This window comes from Meles meles, chromosome 6, assembly GCF_922984935.1.
Source record: "Meles meles chromosome 6, mMelMel3.1 paternal haplotype, whole genome shotgun sequence".
NCBI lineage: Eukaryota > Metazoa > Chordata > Mammalia > Carnivora > Mustelidae > Meles > Meles meles.
Genome location: NC_060071.1, coordinates 138,519,808 through 138,532,251, shown reverse-complemented (window position 1 = coordinate 138,532,251; position 12,444 = coordinate 138,519,808). Strand labels below are relative to the sequence as shown.

The following is a 12,444-nucleotide window of genomic DNA, read 5'->3' as shown; positions in this document are numbered from 1 at the left end:
TATGCTCACACATTTTTAAAAATTAGTTATGAAGTGTATCAAATGCATGGATATAGTTTCAGATATAATACTAATTATATCTTAGTGGTGGACCCATGTCCACCACTCTGCTTCCTAAATAATGTTTCATCAGTATCTTAGAGCCCCTCATGAGCCTAACAGATGACCTCTGCCTCCCTTTCTGCCACAAGTACCACTATCTACTTTTATCTTTATCAGTTTGTTGCTCTTCTTCATAATTTTACCACATAGGCATGCGTCCCTTATACCTAAACAAATAACCAAATCAGTTAAGATAAAATTTTAGGCACTTCTCTCATTATCAAAATATAGTTATTTGCTTTCCAAATTATAGAATGATTAAAATAAAAAATACTGACAATACCAAGTGCTGCTGAGGTTATGGAGTAACTGGAACTCACACACTGCTGGTGGGAAGGTAAAAATGCAGCTACTCTGGAAAATGTTAGACAAATGCTTACCATATGACCCAGAAATCCCACTCCTTGGTATTTATCTGAGAAATGAAAATGTGCATACAGATGAAAAATTGTGAGTATTTATAACAACTTTATTGATAATCTCCAAACCCTGGACACAGCCCAAATGCCCTTCAATGTGTGAATGAATAACAAACTGTTGTAAACCCATATTCATCAATAAAAATGAGTGAACTATTGATACAGACACCAACTGAGATGAACCTCAAAGTTATTTTTCTGAGTGAAAGAAGCCAGTCTCAAAATATTGTATTCTACATGATTCCATTTTTGTGACATTTTAAACAAGCCCAAAACTCTAGTGATGGAGACAGATCAGTGGTTGCCAACGATTGAGAGCTGAGGGAGCATATGACTATAAAGGGATCACATGAAGGAATTTTATAAGATTTCAGTGAAACTATTCTGTATCCTGATTGTGGTGGTGATGGTGACATTAAATTACACATAGGGTAAAATTCATAGAACAGCAGACCAAAAAAAAAAATCAATATTATATGTCATCTTAAAAAATAAGTAAATTTAACTGAGGTACCCATAAGTATCCTAACCCATGATTCAGACTGCTACTGTTTGAACTCAGGTGCCAAATAGATCTGGATAGAAGGATGATTGTATTGTTAGTTTGCTCTAATCTTGAAATTTATTTAAATGGAATTATAATATTGGCTATGATATATTTTTTATACATTTCTGGATTTTGTTTGATAAAATGTTTAGGATTTTTAAATCTATTTCCCTGGGAAGATTAGTTTGTTGTTCTTATTACCCTCCCTGCTGGTTTGGGTATCAAATTTCTGCTAGACTCCTAAGATGAACCATGGAGTATTACTTTTGTTGATAATATGTTGTTCTCTGAAAAATGTTTTTCTCTTTAGTCTAGATTTTAGGTGTTTCATTTCAATTTTTTTTTATCTTTAGAAGTTTCATCTGGTTTTTTTCCCCAGTATACTTGGTCATTCATTCAACACATATTTATTGGGTGCTTACTATTTTCTAAACATTGCTGGGCAGTGGGGATTTGGAAATAAATGGAAAAAATCTAAATTTCTGTTCATGAAATTTTAGATTCTAATGGAGGACACAACAAAATAAATAAGAAAGATTTTTAGAACTTGAGGTAGAGATAAAAACCAAAGAGAAAAATAAAGTGTGAAAGGGGGATAGTAGTGTTGTAACTTTGGAATGGGAGGCCAAAAAAATTCTCTGAGGAGGTAATGTTTGAGTAAATATGAAGGGAGATGAAAGATTGGATCACGTGGATATTGAGGGAAAGAGCATTCCAGAAAGCAAGTGCTAAGTCTCCAAGGCAGGCATGTTCTGGCATACAAAAATCCACAAAAGAAACAGAAGGAGCAGCTGGTGACAGAGAGGAAAATCAGGAGGACATAGTTTCTTGGAAGCCAGACTCTCTAGAAAGTGTTTCAAGGAAGAATGGAGTGATCCACTGTGTCAAAAGCTGCTGATGATCAAGTAAAAGAAGTGCTGAGAATCATCCTTGAACTTAGCAACAATTGAATTCTACTGCTGACCTTGACAAGTGCACATTCCATGAAGCACCTGAGAAAAGGGACCACAAAAAGCCTTACTGGAGTGGGTTCAAGCCAGGATGGGAAGAGGGTGATTTGAGGTAGTGAGTCTAATTAATCTTTGAAGGAGTTTTCCTCAAAAGGAAGAAATGAAGTAGAATCTAGAGGGGTAAATGGAGTCAGGACATGTAGGTTTTTAAGTAATATGAAGGTGACATTATGCTTGTATGATGATGGCAATGACTCACTAACGAGAGGAAAATGCTGCAGGAGATACAGGAAAAATTTAAGAAATGATGTCATTGAGTAGGTAAGAGATTGAATCTCATGCTCGTTAGTTGGGTGGTTCTAGCTGGAAACATGTACAATTTATTCATAGAAGGAGGAGCAAAGGCACAGTAGATGCACAGAGTTGCAAATAAGCATGGTGGGGGGGCTTGTAGGAGTCTCCTAATTGTTTCTATTTTCTTAGTAATAAGGAAAGGAAAGAAGATGGAAATGTTAGGTTTGAAAAGAGATTAGAAGCTGGGGAATAGTCATCTAGGGATGTAAAGAGATTGTCTGGTCTAAGGAAAAAGAGTTTGACTGCGAGGTAGCATTAAGGACCCTCTTGAGATTATTAATATTTATGAATTTAAAGAGGAGCAATTCTTTCTCCAGTCACATTTAGCCCTCCGGATTTGGACATGTATCAGGTAGAAAGCTAGACTTAATTAAGGCTATAGCAAGTATGAGAGTATAATAAATCAAGAGAGAGGCAAGAGAATAACTGAAATGATTGACCATTAAATTTTAACTGAGTAGGATGGAAGTGAAACATGAGATGGGTGAGGAGCAGTGAGGTGTAGTGATGACCATAAACTCTGCAGTCTGGTGAAAAAGGAGTTTCAGAGTTGGAGGCCAAAGTAAGAGTTAGAATTGTAGGGAATGGTGATTGGATAGTGGAGTATTTGAAATTGGGATTATGGAGGGATTGCAATGTATTGGTGGTCACAGATATGAGGTATGACCATGGGAATAAATGGCTGAGATAAAAAGCTTTTATTGATTGGACGCCTGGGTGGCTCAGATGTTGAAGCCTCTGCCTTCAGCTCAGGTCATGATCCCAGGGTCCTGGGATCGAGCCCCACATCGGGCTCTCTGCTCAGCAGGGAACCTGCTTTCCTTCTTCTCTCTCCGCCTGCCTCTTTGTCTGCTTGTGATCTCTGTCTGTCAAATAAATAAATAAAATCTTTTTTAAAAAAGATTTTATTGATAAATAGGTTAGAGTGAAATAAGTAGAGTGACAGTTTGTTGCGGAGTAAAACTCAGACAGGATCTCCATGTTTCCACCCCAGCTCTAGCTTCCAGCCTCTACCTTCCTACGCGCCAGTTTGGACAATGAGGTCTTGGTGGGCTCGCGTGGCCTCCTCCGGCCCTTGGGGGCCTCTGTCTTCCTGGCTTTGTAATTAATTTGTAATTAATAAAGATTTTGTGGGGAAATACTTTGAAGCTAAAAAATAAAAAAATAAATAAATGACTGAGATAGGATGGAGGTAGAAGAGAGGAGGTCAAGGAACTAAGGGGCCATGATTTGGGAAGACTGAGCTCTGTGGATATTGAAATCACTATCGGGGGTTAGTTAGAGTGAGTGTGAGTCTGTGGTTAAAATCTTCGTGGAGGGGTGCCTGGGTGGCTCAGTCATTAAGCGTCTGCTTTTGGCTCAGATCATGATTCCAGGGTCCCATATCAGGCTCCCAGCTCAGGCGGAAGCCTGCTTTTCCCTCTCCCACTCCTTCTGTTTCTGTTCCCTCTCTTGCTATATCTTTGTCTGTCAAATAAATAAATAAAATCTTATAAAATAAATAAATAAAATTAAAATCTTTGTGAAACGAGAGACAGAGGCCTAGGCATGAGTAGGTGTCTTTCACAACAAGAGGTATGAGTGGTTTAATCTGATGTCATGAGAGTCAAACTTACTGTTTTGGGGAGAAGAGGCAGGGAATGAAGACATTCTAAAAGGAGACATGAGAAGCTAGGGTGTCACTTACCTGCCTTCAAACCTATGATGTGTAAGGCATGGGAGGGAAAAGAGCCACCACCTTAGAGGGCTGCAGGAAACTAGGGCCATTGAGGAAGAACAAGAAGATGAAGGGAATATTAACTGAAAATGATGAGGATATGAACAATTTTATGTATGACTGACCATGAGTCGCAGAAGGCAAGTGAAAGCCATTGAGGAAATGGTACATATATAACCCAGGTAATAAGTGTCCACGGTTGCTGTATACCAGGCACTAGAATAGTCCCAGGGATGAAAAGGCGAGTAAAAACCTAGTCTCTGCTTTTTGAAAGCTGTTAATCTAATGAAAGAAACAGACACAGGTAGACCAATAATTATATGAGCTATGTATTATGGTAGAAAAAATGAACAAAGCTCTAAAGAAAGAATCATGAGTTTTTCTTGAAGAGTTCTAGAACATTTCTCTGAGGTTGTATATCCGTTTTCTATTACTGCATAACCAGCCACCACAAACCATAATGATTTTTTTAGTTCTCGTGATCATGATTCCATGAATTGGTAATCCTGGTAGTTCTTCTGATGGTCTTACCCCTGAGGCCCTTGTCATCTGATGGTTCAGTGGAGACTAGAGGTCTATGATGGCCTTACTCATTTGTTTGGCAGTGGTGCTTCCTCTTAGATGGGGTTTCAGTTCTCCTCTATGTCACCTTGTGTCACCCAGCAAGTTAGACTGTGCTTCTTCACAGCCTGATTCTCTCAGAGTCCTAAGGGAGAAAGGGAAAAACTACAAGGCTTCTTAAGGCCTAATCTCCAGAGCTCATGCAATGTTAAGTACATGCAGTCTGTTCTTCAGAGCTAATCACAAGACCAGCCTAGACTGAAGAGGATAGAGAAACCAACTCCACCTTCTGGTATAGGAATAGAATGTCACACTGACCTAGGGAGACATGATTCTTTAGAGGCCATTATTATAATGATCTACCACATGAAATAATTTTAGAACTGGATTTTAAACCCAGTTTAAAACTGGGGAAGGTCATTCCAGGCAGAGAATAGAATTTTCATGGGTTCAAATGCATGAAAAGTATGACAGTTTGCAGCAGAAATGAGTGCGTTTATTTTATTTTTTTTCAAGAAGCCCAGTTATATTTTTACATCAAGAATCAAAATGCTACTGTTGCAGACTTCAGCCTATCATTCACATTTATGTGGTTATAATTTAAAACACATGTGTGTATGTGTCTGTATTTGAAGAGAGGAGCACATTGACAGAACACCCAGAAGAATTAACCTTAATAACAGACTATAGGGGGGCCTGGTGGCTCAGTTGGTTAAATGTCTGCCTTTGGCTCAGGTCATGATATTAGGGTCCTTGGATCAAGGCTCAGATCAGGCTCCCTGCTCGGTGGGGAGCCCGCTTCGCCCTCACCTTCTACCACTCCCTCTGCTTGTGCTCTCTCACTCTCTTTCTCTCTGTCAAATAAGTAAAATAAATAAAATCTTTAAAAAGATAACAGATAAAATAAAGGAACTTGACTTACAGACTTTATCCCAAAGGTAATGGTTTTAAATAGGAGGGACATCACATCCATGTGTTAGAAGCATCCCAATGTTCATAGCAACAGTGTCTGCAATAGCCAAACAGTGGAAGCACCTGAGATATCCTTCAGCAGATGAATGAATAATATGCAGTGGAATATTACTCAGCCATCAGAAAGGATGAATACCTACTATTTACATTGATATGGATGGAACTGTAGAGTATTATGCTAAGTGAAGTGAGTCAGAGAAAGACAGCTATCGTATGGTTTCACTCACATGTAGAATATAAGAAATAGTGCAGAGGATCATAGGAGAAGGGAGGGAAAACTGAATGGGAAGAAATCAGAGAAGGAGACAAACCATGAGAGACTCCTGAGTCTGGAAAACAAGTTGAGGGTTGTGGAAGGGGAGGTGGGTGGCGGATGGGACAACTGGGTGATGCGCATTAAGGGGGGCACGTGATGTGATGAGCACTGGGTGTCATACGCAACTGATGAATTATTGGACACTACATCTGAATCTAATGATGTACCATATGTTGGCTAGTTGAATTTAAGTTTTTTTTTTAAAGAAGCAAGAAGAGACAGGGAACATGAAAACTAGTTAGTGAATCTTTAGATGAGGGAGTCTAAGCAGGAAATCAGGAGCCAGAGTGTCAACTGGAATCACAGCTTTAGAGCTGCTCCTCATTCAATCTTCACAAAAGTCCTGTAAGAAGTGTTATCTCCATTGTAAAGGTGAGGGACCCACTAGTTCAAGAGCATAAGTTACATTTCCAAGGTCACACAGCTAGTTAATCCTAGGACCCGCCCCCCTACAGTGCCCCCTGTGAAAGAATAGTGACCGTAAGATTCTGAGGGAAAGATAGAATGAAAGATTGATAGGACTTTGTGACTAGATGTCATGCAAAGGGGGATTCATTCAAAATGGAATCCCAGTTAACAGGATGGATTGGATACATTCATCTTTTTCTCTTTTGACACCCCACAAAAAATGATAATAAAGGATTTTTTAAAGATGTAATTCCAGAGTTGGATGCCATTATGTAACAATACAATGTGGAAAGTAAACATCCTTGGATGCAGTATCCTTTAAAGGTAGTCCATAAAAAAGACAACCAATGCCTCACTCTCAAGATGTGCAGGTATAGGAGATACTTGCGGACAAATATGTCCCAACACATGTCCCAACACAGCAGACAGCAACAACAACATTTAGGGATCTAAAAAGCAAATGGATACGTGGTAACTGGCACAGCTCTGAGACAACGTAACCATCACTAGTCAGTGGAGAAAACTAAAAAACAATTTATATGATAGAGTCCTCAAAACGCTCAGATACTAGTAGTTCTCTCTAGTTAGAATGCATGTTGCTAACATACTCACCTTCGGCTTAACCATTGCGTGAGCCAGTCACTAAGTCAGTGTCTACTGTTGAGTGCTAGCAGGTCCCGCACAGCAGCATAGCTAAGGCTGGAGTTGAAATTGCCCCTAACACCAGTCAAACTCCAGGACAAAAGATAAATCTCACGTTCAACCTGTTCAAGGTAGCAAGCATGACATTCAGCCAGCACCTGTTGTGACACAGGGAATGGTTAGCAGTTGGAATACAGGAACCTCATCTGCCAATGCCAACAAGCACAGAAGAACTTAAGTCTGCACCCGTGGGTACTCAGCAGCCACAGACTGAAACAGAATCTAGCTGTAAAGTTGTTGAATGGATGGAGCCACAGTTGTAGCCAATCCCATAAGCATTATGTTTAACCCTATAGCCAGAGTGCTAGCACCACCACAGCAGCCCTAAGCTTTTACGTCCACCAACCTCCTCTAGAGAAAAATCTGGGATGGTATTTTAGGAAAACATTAAACCTCTTCAATCTCCTCAAGTGGCTGGTACCAAAGTAGAGAGCTACATCCAGAGAAAATCTAGATTGCTGAGACCTTCTGGTACTAAACCCAAGGTGGAAATCCATGAATCTATGGTCACTCTGTTACTGTGCCAATGGAGACTGTGTGGACAAAATGGCAATCAGCCCACATTGCAGCCTTTTTTCCCACTCAGCACTTCCATCCATCCTTCTAACCTTTAGAGAAATAGCCAATTACCCATCGCAAACAAGCAGATACCCTCTCATACGTTTTGGGAGTTTTGTCACCGACATTGGAGTTTCCCCTCCATGGGTAACAGTCAGGAGTAGCTTACTCTCTTCTGTATCAGGACCCCCATTTCCTCAGTAAAGGTTAAAAGGTAAAGATTTAAAATTATGGATGAAACCAGGCTGGTGTAACCAACGCAATGTTTCTATCCCTTCTATTGGTGGACAATAAACTGCCCATACCTACATGTGACCGACCACCTGAATAACACAGAAAGTGACTTCCATGGAGAAGGCAAGACAATGGAGACAAAGACCACAATGACTGTCCTGTGGCGAAAGCTGAGAAGTATGAGATTCCTCCCAAAAACTGTATTGATGAGGGACATGTAAGGTGTGTCCCAGAGCATTGAAGACACCATCACTAAGAGAAGCTCTAGAAAGCTACCGATCACCACTTCCTCAGAAGCCGAGTAAAATCCAGAGATGGGAATAACATTAATCTGAATGTATCCCTGCTGGAAGGCCCATCTCTGTGCTATCCCTGAGCAACTACCATGAGTTGAGAATCTTACCAACTTATCCAAATCATCCCAAAGATAAAGAAGAAACAACTGTGAGTGACCTACACCAAATAAATAAATACATGGGAATATGCAGATGTGTGTGTCTGTAATAGCTCAGATGAGTGAGTCTGGGTGAGAGACTCCAAACTGAAAGTTCTACAGTATGAGGAAAAGGTCCCATAGAAAGAATGCATTGGCCAAAAAAAAAAAAAAAAAAGAAAGAAAGAAAGAAAGAAAAAGAAAAAAGAAATAAAGAAATAAAGAAAGAAATCAGAACATTTAAATTAAGGAAAATACACAGACCCAGTAAACAGACTGAAAAAAAGAATTTGTGGGGAATAAGGGTATAGGTGATAGGAAGATATAAGAGCTGAACACTGAAATAAAGAAAGCTTTCTGGAATGCACAGGTAACATTAACAGGATCCATGATCCCGTGACACAAAAAGATCAGAGTTGAGTGGATATTATTTCTTTCAGATGAGTCCCTTTGAAGCAGGCTTTATGGTGCATTTGTTTACAACTTTACATATTTGGTCCCTGTCAGTTGGAATTAGTGACACAGAGGTGGTGGACACTTCTTGACCTCTCGTCCTACAAATTAAATTTCTCTTGTAATTCATGCAGGACCCCTAGAGAGCCTCGACAGAAAGTACCATTTGGATCATTTATGCTGAAAATAAAACCTTTCCTATCATGTTACTCTGTCCTTTTTCTTTAAAATATCAGTCCTTTAAATATCTGATCTAACTTTATTGGTCAAATCTTTATTAATAATAATTATTTAATAAAAATAAATATGACAATTTTAAAATTTTAATTCCAATACCACTAACATGCAGTATTATATTAATTTCAGGTATACAGTGTAGTGATTCAGCAACTCTAGGCATTAAGATAAGTGTACTCTTGATCCCGTTCACTCCCCCCTCCCTCCTTCCCCTGGTTATCATCTATTTGTTCTCTATAGTTAAGAGTCTGTTTAGGGGTTTGTCTCTCTCTTTTTTTAATTTGTTCTTTTGTATTGTTTCTTAAAATCCACATATGAGTGAAATCATATGGTATTTGTCTTACTCTGACTTATTTTGCTTAGCATTATACTCTCTAGATCTCCATCCACGTCTTAGCCAGTGGTAAGGTTTCATTCTCTTCTTATGGCTGAGTAATATTCGTGTGTGTGTGTGTTTGTGTGTGTGTATGTGTGTATCACATCTTCTTTATTCATTTATCTATCAATGAACTACTTCCTCAATTTGGCTACTGTAAATAATGCTGCAATAAACATGGGAGTGCATATATCCTTTTAAATTAGTGTTTTTGCTGTGGAGGGAACTTAGTTGCCCCTCAACAGATGAATGGGTAAAGAAGATGTGGTATACATATACAATGGAATACTACACAGCCGTCAGAAAGGATGAATACTCACTATTCACATCGACGTGGGTGGAACTGGAGGAGGTTATGCTAAGTGAAATAAGTCAGAGAAACACAATTGTCTTATGGTTTCACTCATATATAGGACATAAGGAATAGAGTGGCAGACCATAGGGGAAGGGAGGGAAAACTGAATGGGAAGAAATCAGAGAAGGAGACAAACCATGAGAGACTCTGGACTCTGGGAAACAAACAGGGTTACAGAAAGGAGGGATGGGGGGACTAGGTAATGGGTATAAAGGAGGGCACGTGTTGGGATGAGCATTGGCTGCTATATGCAACTATTGAGTCACTGAGCACTACAACAAAAACTTACGATGTACTATATGCTGGACAACTGAACATAATAAAAAAAATTAGTGTTTTTTTATTCTTTGGGTAACTACCCAGGAGTGTGATTACTGAATCATATCTTAATTCTGTTCTTAATTTAATAATTTAATAATAATAATAAAACCTCCAGACTGTTTTCCAGAGTGACTGCACTAGTTTTCATTCCCAGCAAGAGTGCAAGAGGGTTCTTTTTTCTCTATATCCTTGCCAACACTTGTGGTTTCCTGTGTTTATTATTTTAGCCATTCTGACAAGAGTGATGTTCGGTCTCATTGTGGTTTTAATTTGCATCTCCCTGATGATTCATGATGTTGAGCATCTTTTCATGTGTCATGTCTTCTTTGGAGGAATGTCTGCTCATGTTTTCTGCCTACCTTTTTTTTTTTTAAGATTTTTAAAATTTATTTATTTGCCAGACAGAGATCACAAGTAAGCAGAGAGGCAGGCAGAGAGAAAGGGGGAAGCAGGCTCCCTGTCAAGCAGAGAGCCTGATGTGGGGCTCGATCCCAGGACCCTGGGATCATGACCTGAGCTGAAGGCAGAGGCTTTAACCCACTGAGACACCCAGGTGGCTTTTAATTGGATTATTACTTTTAATTGGATTATTTGTTGTATCAGTTCTTTATATATTTTTGGATATTAACCCTTTATTGGATATGTCATGGCAAATATCTTCTCCCATTCAGTAGGTTGTCTTTTAGTTTTGTTGGTTTTTTTCCTGTGAAGAAGTTTTTATTTTGATGTAGTCCCAGTAATTTATTTTTGCTTTTGTTTCCCTCACCTCAGAAGACCTACCTAGAAAAATGTTGCTATGGCTGAGTCAGAGACAATACTGCCTGTGCTCTCTTCTAGGATTTTTGTGGTTTCGGGTTCACATTTAGATCCTTAATCCATTTTGAGTTTATTTTTATATATGATGTAAAAAAGTGGTCCAGTTTCATTCTTTTGCATGTAGCTGTCCACAGTTTTTCCAACACCATTTGTTGAAGGGACTGCCTTTTCCCCATTGTATATTCCTGCCCCCTTTGTCAAAGACTGACCATCTAATTGTGGGTTTATTTCTGGGTTCTCTCTTCTGTTCTCTTTATCTGTGTGTGTGCTGTTGTGCCAGTTCCATACTGTTTGGATTACTACAGCTTTGTAGGATAACTTGAAATCTGGAATTGTTCTACCCCCAGCTTTTTCTTTTTCAAGATTGCTTTGACTTTGGGGGGTCTCTTGTGTTTCCATACCCATTTTAAGATTGTTTGTCCTAGTTCCATGAAACATGTTGTTGGTATTTTGATAGGGATTGCATTAAATCTGTAAATTGCTTTGGGTAGTGTGGACATTTTGACAGTACTTGTTCTTCCAATCCATGGGCATGGAATGTCTTTCCGTTTGTTTGTGTTGTCCTCACTTCTTTCATCAATGTTTTATAGTTTTCAGAGTACATGTATTTCAACTCCTTGATTAACTTTATTTCTAGGTCTTTTTTTTATTATGTTTGGTGCCATTGTAGGTGGTATTGTTTTTTTTAATTTCTCTTTCTGCGGCTTCATTATTAGTATATAGAAATTCATTTATCAGTTCTAATAGTTTTTCAGTGGAGTCTTTAGTGTTCTCTATATGTAGTATCATGTCATCTGCAAATAGTGGAAGTTTTACTTCTTCCTTATTAATTTGGATGCCTTTTATGACTTTTTCTTGCCCACTTGTTGTAGCTAGGACTTCCAGTACTATGTTGAATAAAAATGTTGAGAGTAGACATCCTTGTTTTGTTCCTGTTCTTAGGGGAAAATATCTCATTTTTTTCACTATTGAGTATGATGTTAGCTGTGGGTTTTCCATTTATGGCCTTTATTACATTGAGATGCGCTCCCTCTAAAATAAATAGACTTAACAAAAATAAAACACTTTTATTGCTCTAACCCAATTAGGCTTTACCCAATATAAAGACTTGAGGAAGTTTCAGGTTTGGAAGAGAAGACACAGGATCAGTCTTAGTCATCTTGTGTTAGAAGTTTTGAAGGAATATTTAGGTGGTGTTAACCAGGAGACAGTTGGAAATGAAGAACTAAAGTTCTGGGGAACGTTTTCTATAAAACACATGGATTTAAGAATCATCAGATCCTAAGTGACAGGGGATTTCAGGGAAATGATGAGGTCCTAAAATTTGTATAAGCTATATACCGGTCTATCGCCTCTCTAGCCTGAGATAACACACCATCATATTCTATGATTTTGAGTTTGAAACTTTCCTGCTGGTGTGAGAAAATTATCTTTACCTTTCAGATAAAAACTCATGAGCAAATTCATAGATGTTACTAGGATGAAGAGAGTGAAGGGATGACCATTGATTCACCTGTGGGATATACATTTTTTTTTAAAGAAAGAGAGCATGAGCAGGGAAGGGCAGAGGGAGAGAGAGAATCTTAAGCAGTCTCCATGGCCAGTGCACAAAG

General features: G+C 38.8%; 1 protein-coding gene across 6 annotated transcripts in view; it reads left to right on the top strand.

Annotated features, from left to right (window-relative positions):
- Positions 1-12,444, top strand: part of RGS6 (regulator of G protein signaling 6) — a 591,498-nt gene that overhangs the window by 406,825 nt on the left and 172,229 nt on the right. The gene's annotated exons all lie outside the window — the stretch shown is intronic.